The sequence below is a fragment of the Arachis hypogaea genome, chromosome 12 (genome assembly GCF_003086295.3).
Source record: "Arachis hypogaea cultivar Tifrunner chromosome 12, arahy.Tifrunner.gnm2.J5K5, whole genome shotgun sequence".
NCBI classification, from domain to species: Eukaryota; Viridiplantae; Streptophyta; class Magnoliopsida; order Fabales; family Fabaceae; genus Arachis; species Arachis hypogaea.
Window position 1 is genome coordinate 72,572,864 of NC_092047.1, and position 18,209 is coordinate 72,591,072.

At 37.3% G+C, this 18,209-nt stretch overlaps 2 long non-coding RNA genes across 2 annotated transcripts; both read right to left on the reverse strand.

Annotated features, from left to right (window-relative positions):
• Positions 1-9,665: 9,665 nt before the first annotated feature.
• On the reverse strand, positions 9,666-9,976 carry LOC140177324 (uncharacterized). Its single transcript, XR_011869151.1, has 2 exons — positions 9,858-9,976; positions 9,666-9,773 (listed from the first exon to the last, which is right to left on the reverse strand). It is a non-coding gene; the product is annotated as an uncharacterized lncRNA (long non-coding RNA).
• A 1,324-nt stretch (positions 9,977-11,300) lies between these two features.
• LOC112729276 (uncharacterized) lies at positions 11,301-17,344 on the reverse strand. Its single transcript, XR_003166452.3, has 8 exons — positions 17,178-17,344; positions 16,960-17,087; positions 16,301-16,387; positions 15,913-16,003; positions 15,754-15,825; positions 15,388-15,462; positions 14,290-15,187; positions 11,301-11,594 (listed from the first exon to the last, which is right to left on the reverse strand). It is a non-coding gene; the product is annotated as an uncharacterized lncRNA (long non-coding RNA).
• Between the last annotated feature and the right edge of the window lie 865 nt (positions 17,345-18,209).

Below are 18,209 nucleotides of genomic sequence, written 5' to 3' on the forward strand. Positions count from 1 at the left end.
TATGACATTTATTTTTGCCGGATCTACGGAGATGCCTTCTTTTGAAACTATGTGCCCCAAAACAATGCCTTGTTTGACCATGAAATGACACTTTTCAAAATTTAAGACAAGGTTTGTTTTGGTGCATCTCTCTAAGACTTTTTCAAGGTTACCTAAGCAATGATCAAATGAATCACCGTACACGCTAAAGTCGTCCATGAAGACTTCCATACATTGCTCTAGAAAGTCCGCAAATAGGCTCATCATGCATCTTTGAAACGTTGCCGGTGCGTTGCATAGGCCAAATGGCATATGTTTGTAAGCATACGTTCCAAAGGGGCAAGTAAATGTTGTTTTTTCTTGGTCCTCTAGAGCAATGTGTATTTGGAAGTATTCGGAGTAACCATCAAGAAAGCAATAATATGATTTACCAGCTAGTCGATCAAGCATTTGATCGATGAACAATAGTGGGAAGTGGTCTTTTCTTGTGGCCACATTCAACCTTCGGTAGTCTATGCATACTCTCCAAGAATTTTGCACTCTTGTTGCTATAAGTTCACCGCTTTCATTTTTGATTGTGGTCACCCCGGATTTCTTTGGCACCACTTGGACCGGGCTTACCCATTCGCTATCCGAGATAGGATAGATGATGTCCGCTTCAAGTAGCCGAGTGACCTCTTTTTCACCACCTCAAGAATGGTTGGATTAAGTCTCCTTTGAGGTTGTCGGACCGGTCTTGCTCCTTCTTCAAGGAATATGCGGTGCTCGCATACTTGGGGGCTTATTCCCACTAGATCCGCCAAACTCCACCCGATTGCCCTTTTATTTTTTCTCAATACCTCTAGCAACTTTTCTTCTTGTTGAGGAGTTAGCTCTTGTGCGATTATCACGGGGAGCTTTTGGGCTTCATCAAGATATGAGTACCTTAGGTGGGGGGGTAGTGGCTTCAATTCCATCTTTTTGTCATGATTTGATGTTTGAGTTTCCGGATGATTTGTATGGTGTGTGGTGTTTAATTTGCTTGGATCTTCATTTGCCTCTTCAATCATGTACTTCTCATCTAACTTTGCAAGGTACACTTCGGCAACAATGTTGTCAATTGGGTCACACCGGAATAGAGAGTGATTTTTCGGTGGATGCTTCATTGCTTCTTCTAGGCTAAAACTTACGACTCTCGGATCTATCTCAAATGAGTATGTTCCCGTGTAAGCATCTAGCTTAAATCTAGAAGTTCTCAAAAATGGTCTTCCAAGTAGGATGGATGATGCTCTCTCGGTTTCACTTGATGGCATTTCAAGGACATAGAAGTCAATCGGAAATACCAACCCTTTGATATTCACCAATACATCTTCCGCAACACCCGTCACGGTTATTATGCTTTTATCCGCTAGGACAAATCTCGCCGTCGACCTTTTTAGTGGTGGTAACTTCAATACCCGGTAGACGGAGAGAGGCATGATGCTAACACATGCTCCGAGGTCACACATACAATCTACGAATTGAACTCCATTAACGGTGCAAGTGACCATACAAGGGTCCGGATCATCACACTTCTCGGGCAATGCTCCCATTAAAGCGGAAATAGAACTCCCCAATGGGATGGTTTCTAATTCAAGAATTCTATCCTTGTTCATGCATAGATCTTTAAGGAATTTTGCATATCTAGGAACCTGATGGATAGCATCAAAGAGGGGGATGGTTACCTCAACTTTCTTGAACATTTCTACCATTTTGGGGTCGAGTTCTATGCGCTTCCTAGCTTTCTTTACAAGTGTTGGAAATGGGAGTGGTTGAGCAATTTCTTCTTCCAAGGTTCTCTTAGTCTTGGGGGTCTCTTTTGTTGGTTGAGTTTCATCCTCAACTATGACTTGTGGTGTCTCCTTTTCCACTACCTCTTCTATATCTATTCTCTCCTCCTCTTGAGTGATTGTGATGGGATTTGAATCCTTTGCTCCCTTCTCTTTTAATTGTGTTCCGGATCTCAGGGTGATGGCATTGATGCCCCCCTTAGGATTGGGTTGAGGTTGAGAGGGGATGACGCTTTGGATTGGGGGTTGAGGAGTGGGATTTGATGATGTGTCCATTCGTGCAAGAAGAGCTTGTAGTGTAGAGGTGAGGCCGATGAGACCGGAAGCAAGTGTGTTTTGTAGTTCCTTTTGGCCTTGGATGATGGTCCAGAGTGTTTCATCTTGGTTGGAGGGGGCGGTTGGATATGTAAGTTGAGGAGCTTGTGATTGGTTGGGTGGTGGTCTTTGATATGGTGGTTGGTATGTTTGGTAGTTTCTTTGTTGGTTTTGTTGGTTGTATGGTGGCCGGTTTTGTGAATTGTTGTTCCATCTTTGACCTCCTCCATTGTTGTTGTTGTCCCTATTTCCTTGTTGGTGATTGTCTCTCCAATTTTGATTGTGGTACCCACTCCCTTGATTGTAGCTTCCTCCTTGATAAGGGTGCCCTTGGTTAGGATTACCACCTTGGTCGTACCCTTGATTTGGGCGGTCATAGAAATTGTGGGTAGCCGCCAAAGTGTTGTCCTCTTGAAGGCTTGGGCACTCATCCGTGTAGTGGGAATAGCAAGAACAAATGCCACACACTTTTTGAGGGACCAATTGTTGATTGTGTTGTTGAGGGGGTGGAGAGTGTTGTTGATATGGTTGAGGTTGAGGTTGAGGTTGTTGTGGTTGTTGTTGGCTCAATTGGAGTTACCTCAAGACGGATGTCATTTCGCTCAAGGATTTGGTTAGAGCGGTGGTTTCACTACTAGTGGATACCTCATTCACGGTTCTTGGGCGGTTGACTCTTCGTCTCATATGTTGATTGGATTCGGCTAAGTCAATGATAAGTTGCCATGCCTCCTCCGCTGTTTTATATTTAGACAAAGAACCATTGCTAGAGGTGTCCAAGAGGGTTCTATCTTGTTCTCGCATCCCTTGACATATGTATCCAAGCAATACTTGAGTGTCAAGCATGTGATTAGGGCATGCGTCTAGTAGCTTACGAAACCGTTCCCAATACTCGTACAGTGGTTCCGTTTCACCTTGTACAATACAAGACATTTCCTTCCTTAGCCTATCCATCTTCTCCGGGGGCAAGAATTTATCCAAGAATCCTCGCCTAAGCAAGTCCCAATCGGAGGTGACTTCACTAGATAAGGTGTAGAACCATTCTTTAGCCTTGTCCTCAAGAGAGAAAGGGAAAGCAAACAACCATATAGCAACCTCATCGGATCCTTCCCGTCTAGTTGTTGAGCATATACGATGAAAGTCTTTGAGATGTCGAATAGGGTCTTGTGCGGGAAGCCCATGAAATTTGGGTAGGAGGTTGATCAAAGCGGTCTTGAGTTCAAAGTTTGCATTCAAATTGGGGTGAGTTACATGAAGAGGTTGAAGGACATAATCCGGTGCACCCGCTTCCTTGATAGTAACTCTCCTCGGAGCATCCATGGCGTTAGTACCTAAAACAAGAAAAGAATTGTTAGTGATTTCGATGGGAGAATGATTATTGCCTTCGTTGAGTGACGGTTCAATGTTCACTTTTAGTAAGGTGGTTGAGGTGGTGAAGACCTCTTCACCTTGTCCAAACCTTAACCGCTTCCGAACTTGTCTAATATGAAACAAAGTTCGTTCTATTTCCGGATCAAAGGGGACTAAGCTCGGATTCGGTTGTGAACGCGTCATGCAATGAAGGGGAAGTGAAATTCATGGTAACAATGAGGGGTTAGTCACTTGAACAAAGAATCACAAAAAGATGCAACTATATACATGCACACATAACTACTCTAAGTAATAACATGGCACACTAAGCAATATCCCCGGCAACGGCGCTATTTTGATAAACGAAATTTATCATGCCGATATAGAATTCAATAACGGATATAATCGTGAGTATAGTCTAATCGACATTCAAACTTCGCATCAAACAATCCTACAATCTATAACCGAGAGTACTAGTCCCCCGAGTCGTCCTCCCTTGGAATTTCTAGAGCATGCATCTTATCGATTAGGAAGCCTTGTTGTGGTTCTTTTGAAGGTTTAGCAAAATAAATGGCAAACAAGCAATCAATTTATAAAAGACTTGGCTTAGGGTTGGCATTAGAAATTCTATCCTTATAGTCCCGTCAATGATGACAACAATTAGGCCTTGCTTCATTTAGTTAACCCCTAGGTATAGAGAAAAGTCAAATGAGAGTAACTAACTTGAGTCACAAGTCCTAGTTTTCACCTTAGGGAAATCTAGCTTTAGTGCACTCCAAGTCAATTAGCAATTTCTAATTCCAAATCAACAATTGACATAAACTATTCAACTCTTTCTAATGACTCAAACCCTATGCCAAGTAAGAAACTTTTACTCCATAACTAATGTTGGCATTTTATCAAACAATTGATGAGCAAGGATAAAAGGCATAGTAAAAAAATGAGAAGGAAGTAGAATTGAAAGTGCTTCAACACAAGAAACTAACAACAATTAACAAAGAACAACAATGGAAATGAACTTCTCAAGAAATTGAAAAAAATCTAAAACTACAAAGTTGAATCTAGGATCTATGAGGATTGAGCAATTACAAGCACTAATTGAGATTGGAGAAGAAGATCTATAACATGAACAAATGAATTGAGAATTGCAATGGATCTCACCAAAGTGTGATTTGGAAATTCAGAAAATGGATGAAGATGAACCCTAGTGAGAGCTTGGAATCTCCCTCTCTCTCTACCCAAGAGTGTAACTAACAATAGCCAAAAAATCTAGAACCATCTAAAAATGAGCCAAAAGTCCTTAACCCTTCAACCCTTGGTCTTCTTAAGCTCTTCCCGCCAAGGCACTTCCCCCAAGATGAGATCTCCAACTGTCTCCACGCCCAGGTCACGTGACTTCTAAAAAAAATCATGTTCGAGCATCGGCGCGTACGCGCAAAGCACGCGTGCGCGCCACTGGGGCATCTTGCAATGTGAGCGGAGGCGCAGCGTACGTGTGCGCGCCCATGGGGGTTATGGCCTAGCCGCTACACAAGCCGGCTCGTGGCTTGGCTTCTGGCTTTGACTTCTAGCTGCGCAATCCACGCGGGCGCGCCAAGTACGCGCACGCGCCCTTGCTGAAGTTTCCAAAGCTCACTTTCTCATGCTCCTTTCCTTCGCGCTCATTCTCCTTCTCTCTTCCGGTTCATCCCTGCCCTATATTCTGAAACCACTTAACACACAGGTCATGGCATCGAACGGCATCAAGAGAAGATTAGAAATGTATCTAATTTAGTGCAAAATAAGCATGTTTTCATCCATGAGGCAAAAGTTAGGAAAGGAACACAAAGTCTTGTATTTTCACATGAAAAGCGTGTGGAATCATTGATAAAACCCCTGAAATCGATACAAGATAAACCCTCAAAATGGGGTTTATCAGTACGCGAGGAGAGCTATGCGTACGCGTCTTGGTCCAAACGTGCACCCACGCGTGCACGTGATCCTATTTTCAGCAAACATGAGTTTTATGTTTTTAAAGCCAAATTTCAAACCTCTAAGCCTCCATTTTCATCCTTTTTGTCTTAAAACTTTATAGTATGCCTAGTAATGAGAAGAAGCTAGGAAATGAGGTAACTTGTGGATGAAGTAAAGTGAGAATTACTGATGAAACATGATTAATGATGATTGTATGAGTTGTTGAGGATGATGGTGGAAGTGTTGTATATGCCATAAGCTGAAGGGCTGTATTTGTTGATGAATTATGACTGGTTGTGGATTGTATTATGAGTCGAATGGCTGTAATAATGTTGATTATGGCTGAGTATGTATGCATATATGCTTGTTGACTGATAATGTGATTGTTGCACTTCCAAATATCTGAGATACGAGTTTTCCTGGGTGAAAGCAGTGGCTAGCCACCATGTGCTCCAGGTTGAGACTCGATACTCTGTTGACCCTATGTAGTAAGTGTGGCCGGACACTGTGAAAGTTTCGGATGAGCTCGCCCCCGTGGATAAACACCAGTGTGGGTGTTGTATGTGATTATGATTATGTTTGTGAATAACTCGAGTTGGGGATGCACGACAGAGGGATAGCCCAATGGTTAGCTACCAGGACTTGTCGGGTTGGCTTTATAACTGACAGATGAAACTCATCAGCCACTAGGACAGGCATGCATCATATGCATTTATATGTTTGTTTGGTGTGATTTGTTTGGAATGCCTAATTGACTGCATAAATACTTGCTACTTGTTTAACTGTTGTATCTACTTCCTATTTGTAATTTCCTTGCTTGACATAATTGTGTTTGCAATATCAAATTACCGGTGGTGGTTGGGAGGTTCGGAGGAGTTGGAAAAGGGAGTTTTAGTTAGACCGAAGATCCTTAGTTAGTTGCCTAGTTTTCTTTCCCATGGTTTAGTTAATTTTGTAAGCTTTAATTGTCTGTTGGAAGTTCTAGGAATGCTTTCGGTTTTTCCAGGACATTATATGTTAAATATGTGGGCACTGTTACCATGCTGAGAACCCCCGGTTCTCACCCATGCAGATTTTGTGGTTTTCAGATGCAGGAAGTGAGGCTCCTCACTGAGGCATGCTAGAAGATTCTGATTTAGTAAAGATCCTTAGCTCTTGGGACTCTATTTTAGTTATATGTACCTGCATAGATACTTATTATCTCCACTGTTTATATATATACTGTATTAACTCCTCTTAGAGGTTATTTTACAGATTCTGTATCTTGTCTTTTGGGTTTCATTTTAGGTCCTCCTATTTTATATATGTATGTATACTTCTATGCTTGGATCGGTTATCTTCGCAAACCGAGTCTTGAGCTTTGATATTTGTATTTTTGGCACTCTTTTGTACATATACTCGTGTTAGCTTATCCTTTACCTCGTTTTGTGTACGTTATCACATTCGTGAATGTTGTGCTTTTCTGTTTAACGATTTTGCTTTTTACCCTTTTTCTCAAAGGCTCCTAGTTATAAAACCTTTTTACTATTATTATTATTATTATTATTATATTTTTAGAGGTTGTAATACCTCGCCACCTCTGTCTTATGACTTATGCATAAGGCTCTGTGTGGTAGGGTGTTACAAGGGCTGCATCCGAGTATTTTGGAGATGTTGTTTCATTTGATACCACTAATAACACAAACAGGTATTCGATTCACTACGATATAATTTTAGTTCACACAGCTTGTACATTTCAGTTCATAAATGTGTGAGAGTGTCCATTTATGCAAGTACAATCTAGTTTTTGGTTCTTTTATGGGCATGAATCACCACAGTCAATCGACACTTCTCAGATGTGCTTTGATGAAAAATGAGGGCATCCAATCATTCAAATGGCTATTCAAATGTTGGCTTCGTTGCATGGGAGGGAAGGCACCAAAAGGGATTCTTACCGATCAATGTGCATCGATGCAATGGGATATTGAGATGTGTATGCTAACAACAATTTACCGATGGTGTATTTGGCGCATCATAAAGAAGATCCCAAGCAAATTAAATGGGTACAAGCGACACAAAAAAATCGAACAAGAGATGAGCCATGTCATTTGGAACTCGTTTACAAAAGACGCATTCGACAAAAATTAGAATGATTTTGTCACAAAGTACGGTGTTTGTGACAATAAGTGGCTTTCAGGTAACTGAGATTTTAATTCAAATTATTTGATACTGTCACCTTTTCAGTGAAAATGTGTATAACTTTCAGTTCATCATTGCGTCTATTTTCGATTCATTCTGCAGAGCTATTTGAAGATCACCATTTATGGATTTAGTTTATCTAGATCACCACTTTTGGGTCAGGATGAGAAGCACACAAAGGAGCGAGAGCATGCATGAATATTTTAACAAGTTTATCACATGCAATAGCTCCTTGATTCAATTTGTGAAGCAATACGATAATTGCCTAGCAAGCAGAGGGCAAAAAGAGAGAGAATTTGATGCTACAGATTTTCACACCGTGATACCGTGTACAACAAAATCAGGAATAGAGGCTCAATTTCAGCACGTGTATACTTACGAGAAGTTCAGAAAAGTTCAAGCACAATTCAGAGGAAAGGTGAATTACATCACAAGATCAATACATTCCACTCTAGGTTTTATGATATTCGAAGTTGTAGAGCAGGTTTTTAACTCCACATTCAACAAATTTTTTGTTACCTATGACGTAGTATCATGAGAAGTAAAGTGCCAGTGCTTGTTGTTTGAGTCAAGGGATATGCTCTGCCGTCATTCTCTGAGTGTCTTAAGCTTTGAGCGAGTAGATAAAGTGGCACCAAAATATATACTGGAACGCTGGAGTAAGAACATAAAGAAGAGGCACACACATATCTAGAGCAGCCAACACGAGCCTCTATTGGAGCCGAGAAGCTAGAGATTTGACAATTTGGTATTTTGGTCACACAATATTTGCAAATTTGTGTCAGAATCCGAGGAGCTAATTGGAATTTTGCACTGGGCTTTTGATAATGTCATGGCGGAGATGCAAGAATATCAAGCAAAAAGTAAAGGTAAAATTTTGTTATCTCACGAAGATGCGACGTTGAGTGATGTTAACGACCTTCAATTCTTCCCACGTGTTAGAATAAGAGGCCATCCCAATAACAAATTGGGATCAAATATGGAAAAAAGATCACAAATGCAACAAAGAAAAAGAAAAAGCCACCTCTAAGCGAGGTAACATTGATTTGCTTTTGATTAGGGAAAAATTCGTTTATGTATTTTACTAATATATGATTTATTTTCTTTTTTGCAGTTGAACCTTTTAGATGGTGGATCAATAATTCAGTCAAGCTCCAGCCTTTATGATGCACAGGATATAAATTATTCCTGAGAGGATTATAGAAGCTTTAGTTTTTATTAATATAAATTTTGATTCATGTATGACCAAATTTCGATTCATTTGAATTCTAGGAGGGTTAATTTTGATTCATGATATGTTTTAATTGAATAGTCACTTTTTTTATTTTTTAAATTAGCTTTCTGCAATTGTATTATGTGAAATAGTTTAGGTGTTTTTGAAATTGAATAGTAATATATACTTTCTTTTTGGTTCGTTTAGTGAATTAATTTTGGTTCATTTGTATTTTTGGAGTTCTTGATGTTTTATAAATACATTTGAATCCATCCACTGTAAACCTAGATTTATTCAAAATAGCAACCCAGATGATTCCAACAAATATATACATTAACATTAACATAGTGTTTATTTTTTTACAACGAGTTAAACAAAATAGTGTTAATTACAATTCTTTACACCAAGTCAAAGAAACTATAACCTATTTACTTTCTATATCCCTATATGTGAATTTACAAAAAAAAGCTTGAGGGGGTAGTGAAAGACTTTGGGAGTCTTATCGCTTCAGATGCCTCAATAACTTTGTTTCTATATTTATTTATCTTTGCAAGAGAATTGTTGGACCACATTCTTGCTTGAAAGCATCTATTTCTTCCTACAATACAAGTGGAAGAAATTGCTTAATTTGAAGTCAAATGAAATAAGAAATAAACCGAAATAAATTATTTTAGAAATTATTTATCTATTTCTAGCTTTTACATTTATACTTCCCTTTGTTGATCTTTTTAGGATCAATTATTTCCAGCCACTTCATCACATATATATCGTAATCATAACTAAGAAAGAAATAAGAAAGTTAAATATGATTAATAGGAGACACAATAAAACATATTAATAAAAGCACTATAACAAAGAAAGATTTATATTTACAATGTTCGTTGACCGCTGATCGTGATATACGGTGCTTCAACGCCCTCTTCATCCTCCATCAAAGGTTCTGCCCCAGCATAAATCCCCATCTGGGATACTATTAACCCCTGAAAAGGATACAAAAGTGATTGATAATGGCTAGAAATACAAGATAATTTACAACATAAATATGTATTATGTAAATAACTTACAACAAATTTGTTTAAAGTTATTCTTGATTGAGGTATTTCATTTTTCTTTTTCTTGATGGGGTCAAGCACATAGAAGGCCTTCTTCTTAACATCGAAAATCCACAACCACCAATGTCCTCCATGGCAAACTGATATAAACAGTTGAGGTTTTGGAAAATGATAGAATATTTCAGTCTAAATAATAGCAAGCGACAGAATTATTAAAGAAGTTTTAGAAATGACAACTTACAAATGGATGCACCGCCAGTTTTCTTTTGTCAAGAAATGAGAGGTAGTCCTTATATTAAGTGATCCGGTAGGCTTCCTTGGTGTTTGAATCAATGTATTTCTCCTTATAGAATCCCAACATTATATTCTACAAAATGAACCTCAGTTAAATCACAAATGAACTGAATAGACAAGCAAATGAACCAAATTTCTTAAGGAATAACAGATTTGGTGAACACTTAGTAGTAGTGTCAAGTGAACCTAACTCAATTCCCAAATGAACCGAATTCGATTTAGATTTGAACAAAAATTCATAAACATTTAATCAGCAAGAAAAACACATTTTTAATTTATTTCTTCATGCAAATGAACTCAATTAAACTATCAGATGAACCAAATTATTTATCAAAACTAATAAATTACTTAAGAAATAAAAAATTTTTCTTACCACAATATCTGTCGGTACACATTATACTTCTTCCTCAAATCGGCGACATTTTCTTTCATTGAGAAGCATACACATTGCATTGACCACCTATAGGAAGAAAATTTATTAGATATATGGGTATAAAAGTTTTTAGAAAAATCATTAATGTTAATGTAATAGGCAAAGAATTTACCGTATTTTCGACATCTTGTCCGAGTGTTAGAGACATGAAGTGCAATCTAGCCCCCTCCAAATGCGCTTCATGGTCCAACATGAGTATCGTGTCATACTCATTGGTTGTATCTTTGTAAACCTTTAATTGGGTCATCCATTGATAACATTTCTCCCTCAGCTCCTCTATTATTTTTTTTCTTTTTCCAGAGTCTTGTACCTTTCAAGGATGCTCAAAATCTGCTCCGCACTAGTTCCCTCAGCAAATTTTAATGCTGTTGTCACTCCAGCATCCATCACCGCATCTGCCAACATTTGAAGTTGTGTTACTGTTGGTTGAGAAATTGGGAGAATTGTTTGAGAGATTGGGGGACTTATGCTAAGGCTGAAGGAAGGTACATCATCTTTTCAATGTTGAGGATGGGGAGAACTGCAAGATGTAACACCCTAATTACCCTAAGCCTTACATCTAGCCGTAAAGCAAAGGTTAATCAAAGATTACGACAATTCTAAGGCTTATACATATTTATATAGAAAGAAATAATATATTCTAGAAGCCCGATGATGGATTAAGCTCAAAAAGAGAATTATAAAAGCGTGAAACGTTCACACGAAGCTAACACACAAGACACAAGGTATAGATGCAAGATAATAGAACATATATAAATATAAGAGTATAATAATCATAGGGAACTAGCCGCAGCTTGCGGAGTTTAAGCCGACTAGTTACAAACAGAAAAATACAAAGTTTTCAAGTTAAAACAGCTTATACAACTTATCTCTCAAGTAAGCCTCTAAGGCCATAAAGATAAATATACAAAGAGAGGTGAGAGTAACGACAACAAAGTAAAATAGAAATAAACCAAGGAGGAACCATACTCCGCTCTGTCACCATATCCGCAATCTTACCGAGGGGGATTTGTAACCTGCATCTGAAAAGCAACAACAAAGTATGGAATGAGAACCAGAGGTTCTCAGTATGGTAACAGTGCCCAATATGTAAGATGTAAGGCTCCGAGACGCCGAAGGCAATCCTAGAACTTCACATCAAGTACGGATATTCAAGCTTAGAATAAAATAAATAACTTATACCATAAACATTAAACAGGGTTATCTAAACTTAGGAAAAATTCTAACTAATACTAATCACACCGTTGTATCCCACAGCTTTTGCCAACCTAACCTCCGTGCGATCCCATCGCCATCGCCTACCTAACCTCCTCAGTACCAGACAATCACAATTAATGCAAACAAGTAATACACAAGTAATAATCATATATCACAATTAATCCAAGAAGCAAGTAGGCATATTATACAATTAGGAAAACTCAAGTAATCAAAGCAAACAAGCACATAGAAGATGCATATGATGAATGCTTGTCCTATTAGCTCGTGATATCACTTATCGATCCGTAAATGCCAACCCGACATATCCTCCCGGATGTAGCCTTTTCTGCCACGCCAGGGATATAGTGCCTTGCACACTCATGCAGCAACGAACTTGCTACGCCAGAGATATAGTGCCCTGCACACTCATATAGTAGGGAGTCTACTACACCAGGGATATAGGCCCTACAAACTTCATGCATCAGAGAAGGAAACAACAACAACAACTACTCATGCAGCAAAGAAATCTGCTACACCAGGGATATAGGCCCTACACACTCTCAACAACATATACTCATGCAGCAGAGGAATCTGCTACGCCAGGGATATAGGCCCTGCACACTCTCATATATTCCAATAATTCCATCATTTCAACTCCGAGTCCTTGACTCATCTCAACCACTGTCCATCGACTTCAAAACATCACCAGTCATCACCATTTCTTATCTAAAAACACTTTCATTTATCAATTCTCAACATTCCAAGGATATAGTGCCTGTCACACTTTCTTTCAATATCCATCAAGCTCATAATAACCATCATCAGTTCTTAATTCCATTCCGAACTCATTAGTACATTAGTTTTCCAACTCATCATCAGTATTCACCAAGTTCACTACTCTTCCTTCTCTCTCAACTAAACTCATCCTCATTACACTAGAAACCTAAATTTCCGTTCTCTAACTTTTCAAAGAAATACCAAATAAATTCTACTAAGGCCTTTCCCAAGTTTTAATGCCCAAAAATAAGCCCAAGAGTTTTAAAATGGTGTCATAGAAGTATACAATCTTGTTGAAAAAGTGAAATAGTTTAAAAACAAAGTTTAAGCTATAAAACAGGACGTGTATGTACGCACAGAGGTGTACATGCGCGCGCTCAGGGAGATTTTTAAAACGTGTGCTTACGCATAGGGGTGTGTATACGCACAAGTGAAATTTTTCACAATTCTGTTCGCTCACACAAGCTGTGCTAGCGCCCCCAACAGACTGCCTTCCCCAACGTGTGCGTGCGCACATGTTGTAAATCTTCATTGATTGTGTGCGCCCACAAGCTTTGCTAGTGCTTTAAATAGGAAGCCTTCCCCTATGTGTGCGTGCGCACAGGTTTAAATTTTTGCAGGGGTGTGCGTGCGCACATACCAGAAATCACAAAATTCTGCAACTCTGCAGAATTTCAGATTTTGACACCAAACTTTGAATGATCATAACTCCCTCTACAAAAATCCAAATTTCACAAACTTTATATCAATTTTAAGATTTTTCAATGAACTTTAATTCTAAACAAATTCCAACAAATTTTGAAAACCGAGGCTCAAGTTATGATCCGTCAAAGTTCACCAAAAATCCGTTTTTACCAAAAACCTTAAAAACTTATTTTCACCAAAACTCTCATTTCAAAACCAAACTACCCACAATTAAATTACTACCAAAACAACACAAAGTCTATACCACTCATTCCTTAAACTTAACCATCAATAACCTCCCATTTACATTAATCCACACCATCAAAATCATTAATCTCCAACATATAAAATCATCATAAACACTCCTAATTCTTCCTCATTCCTCAATAACATTTTCATGATTTATTATCTCTCATCAACAATACCAACAACTCTCAACAACCATAATAATTCTCAACATTTATAATATCTCAATTTATCAACTCCTTAAACACTCATCTCCAATTATCAACAGCATTAATATTCATCATCAATCATCAACCATATCAACAAACCTTCATCAACAATAATAAATCTCACATTCATCATCAAACTTCATAATCATTAAAAATACCAACAGTCATTATCAAATCATATAATCATTATCATTATTATTCCAATTTCTTCCACACAACACCACTACAACATCAATCAATCCACATCAACAACACTAATCATCAATTTTCTCATCAACCTCATAATCAAATTCTAACATACACAACTCATAAAATCTTCATCACAACTCACATGCCACATACATAATTCAATCCTATCTTAAGGTCAACTAGCCTAAGTGTCCAGAAACATTACATATTACATAAAGAAAACCAAAACCATACCTTGGCCGATTTCTAAACGCACCAAACACCAAAACGAAGCCACCAAACTTGATCCAAACCTCAACCAACTCCAACAAACACCCAAAACTCAATCTAACATTATATATATATATATATAATATCAAAATCAAAACCTAAGATACACAAAACAACTAAACACAAGGGTTTAGTGAAACCTTACCTTATCCAACGAGATTAGGGGTAAAATCCAACAATTACTCGCTACAAAAGATCACCTAAACAAGCAAAACCACAAAATCTACTCAAAAATCAAATCCCCAAAAATGCAGAAGTTAGGGCAGGAAACTGGTGCTTAAGCTTTGATATCTTACCAGCAAAACCTAGATAGAAAGGAAGAGCTCGATAAGAGCTTCGCGTGGCCGTAAACAGCTCGTCAATCGGAGGTTCGTAGCTCAAGTTATGGCCAAAAGAAGGAGGAGGTGAATAGTGCACTTTCTTCTTCATCTCTTCTCTCTTTTCAGTGCCCCTCTCATCATATGAAGGCAAGAATGAGCTGAATGCTCATTAAATGAGCATATATATGTTGGGCCTTAGGCCCGGTTTTGACCCGGTCCAATCCGTTAGCATTTTTGGTTCGTTTAGCCCACTTTGGGCTTAAACCTTTAAGATTAGTGCCCGGTTTTCAATTCTAAATTATTTTTATCCTTTCAAAACAATAAATCAATTTTTCAAAATCTTATTCTCCCAAAATACGCGATACTGGACAGACTAGAGCCGGTACTCCCAGCTTAAGCGCCAGTACGCATTTTTACAAAAATCTTTTGAAAAAGATACATTTTCCAACTCGAAAAAATTCACTAAAATCAAATTTCACATTTATATTTTCAAATTAAAACTTCTAAATTTTGAATCTATCTCAGGCACTTAAAATTATTATTTTATTAAAATAGTTTTACGTGAAAAACTCCGGTTCTTACACAAGACGACAAAGAAAAGTTTTAACTAATAACCAAAAAGTATTATGATTAATTAAAACTTACACATTTTATGGAGGTTCTTGATCTGTTTGCCTTGCGGAAGGTTCTTCGCAGGCCTAGTGTTAGGGTTCTAGAGGGCAGCTGTAATAAACAGAAAATAGTCGAATAATGAACCGAATTTACTTCATATTTGAACTAGCAGTAAAAAAAACTCAATCATCAAGAAGAATACATTGAATTCACTTCTGGATTCAAATGAACCTCAAATAAACTATGAAATAAACCGAAATTATTATTATATACCATCAAAACTAATAAAAAAGATTTTAAGTAAAACTTACACATTAAGAGGTGCTTCTTGTTCTGATTGTCTTGCTGGAAGTTCTTCGCAGGGTTGCTGTTGTGGTTTTGGAGAGCTGTTGCATTAAACAAAAAAGAGTTCAATAATGACTTGAAATTAGTATTCTATACCATTAAAACTAATAAAAATAATTTTAAGTCCAACTTAATCATTAATAGGAGAAGCTTCTGTTTGACTTTCCAAAGGGACATAGATAAAGGTCTTTTGATCTTTTATTATCTCTTCCACAAGAGAACTTGGAAGAGACACTGTAATAGAAACTCTAAGGAAGTAACAAGGAAGAAGTTAATATTGAATGATTAGAATATAAACTGAGAAACTAAAAGTTGTACATTGAAAAACTCACATATTCAGAGGTTGAGAATGAGTTTCTTCTCCAACCACAATGATTTATAGTTGAGAATCAGGTGTAGTGCTACTGAAAATTAAACAAAAATTTTGTATAATTAATTAAACAAAAATTATTACCTAAATCTAAAAGACCAATGTAAATATTTCAACTTACAGAGTTGGAATTTGTATACTCTAGTTTTTCTTTTTTTTATGTCGTTTCTTTCTTCTAAAATCTCTCACCGGAGTTTTAGGAAAAGTTTTTCCTAATAAAAAAGATACCAAATTAAAATCATCAATCAAGATTAAAAGAAGAGGATTAAAAACACATCAAATATATTTTTGGATTCAAATGAACTTCAATTAAAGCTATAAATGAATCGAATTTACTCCATATTTGAACCTCAAGCAAACTCTATTTTTCATTCAATTTTTTGTTCTAAAAATTGTAACCGGAGATTTCAGGGGTATTTTTTCTAAGAAAAAAGATACGAAACTAAAATTATCAACTAAAATATTCTAATTAAAAGCACAAGATATAAATAAGAGTTAAGAGGAATTACTTGGTGTTGCTTGGTACATTTACAGACAATGCCGAGCTCGTCTGTGTTTGTAACACAGGTTTGCTACCCAAATTTAAAATCGGCAGTCTAAGCCAAAAAATAAATATTATTCAATAAATCTAAAGAAATTACATGAAGTTTTAGGAAAAGTTAGCAGAGAAAGAAAATGAACTTTATATAAGAAACTTAATCTTACGTCTGCAATAAATCATATCGCACATCTATTGAGTCACAATCATCCAGAGCAACATTTATTTTTTCAACTCCACCATTGTTTCTCTTTGTTCTTTTTTCTTTTTTCTGCTCCAACATTTGTTTTCTTTTTTTTATCAGTCGTCTCCTCTACTTGTTCACTTCTAAAAATTTATACAATAAGTTTTCACTTAAAACCAGGATGAACCATAGTTAAAAAATAAATGAACCGGACACAAATATCAGTTAAACAAAATATTAGAGAAATTTATTTCAGATTTAAACAAGCAGTCAAACAGAGCCAATCAAGAAACACACATCGAATGTATATCGGAGACAAATATTAGAGTTGTAATTAACTTAACAAGCACACATGAACAATTTTCAGGAAATACAAGCAAAACTAAACCAAATAAACCTCAAATAAATGTAGCAATGAACAGAAAATAATCATTTCCGAAACTTACTATTCTTCACATTCAGTTTTGCTTTCCGAATCTGTTAGAACAATCTTCCTTATTTTGGTTTGTTTTTCGCCACTCTCTGTGGTTGTTTTCTTTTCTTTGGTGGCGTTTTCTCGATTTCTTCTTCTTCTCTGCAACACATACAAAAAGTTACATTAAAATGATAATATAAAACTTTAAATAAATAGATAGTTTTTAATAAGCGATGGTGAGAAGTATACTCAGATTCAAAAAAACTGTCTTCTTTCGAAGATGAATCCAAAATGACAATTTTCTTTTTCTCTTTCTTCTCCTTTTCCTTCTTTTTCTTCTTCAGAAAAACTGTTTTCTTTTCTACCTTCTTTTCTTCTATCTCTTCTCCCCTCAATTTTGCTATGTTCACAAGTCCCTAAAACATAAACTTATTTAGTTAGCACAGTATTTTTAGAAGCATCTGAACTGAAATTTCAAGAAAATTTTTTTATTTACCATTTGATCAGTTGTTTCTAAAGCAACCCGGTCGACGAGCTTTCTCCGTGTCTAGTAGGCCACCCATGGTTGCCCGGGAGCGTTATCTGCTTCTAGTCGAGGGAACTTTGATTCATGGAAATATATTAACATTAAAACAAAGATGCAGCCATCAATAGAAAGTTTCTTTCCTTCTCTCTGGGCTTTGATCCCCTTCCTCAAGAAGCTCAGCACATGAGACGCCCAATCCCATTGTTTGATGGTGTCCACATGAAGGGTAGGTGATGAGCGGATAATTTATACGCTTTTTGACATTGTTTTTAGTATGTTTTTAGTAGGATCTAGTCACTTTTAGGGATGTTTTCATTAGTTTTTATGTTAAATTCATATTTCTAGACTTTACTATGAGTTTGTGTGTTTTTCTGTGATTTCAGGTATTTTCTGGCTGAAATTGAGGGACTTGAGCAAAAATCAGATTCAGAGGTTGAAGAAGGACTGCTGATGCTGTTGGATTCTGACCTCCCTGCACTCAAAGTGGATTTGCTGGAGCTACAGAACTCGAAATGGCGCGCTTCCAATTGCGTTGGAAAGTAGACATCCAGGGCTTTCCAGCAATATATAATAGTCCATACTTTGGCCAAGAATAGACGACGTAAACTGGCGTTCAACGCCAGCCTTCTGCCCAAATCTGGCGTCCAGCGCCAGAAAAGGATCCAAAACCAGAGTTGAACGCCCAAACTGGCACAGAAACTGGCGTTCAACTCCACAAATGGCCTCTGCACGTGCTACACTTAAGCTCAGCCCAA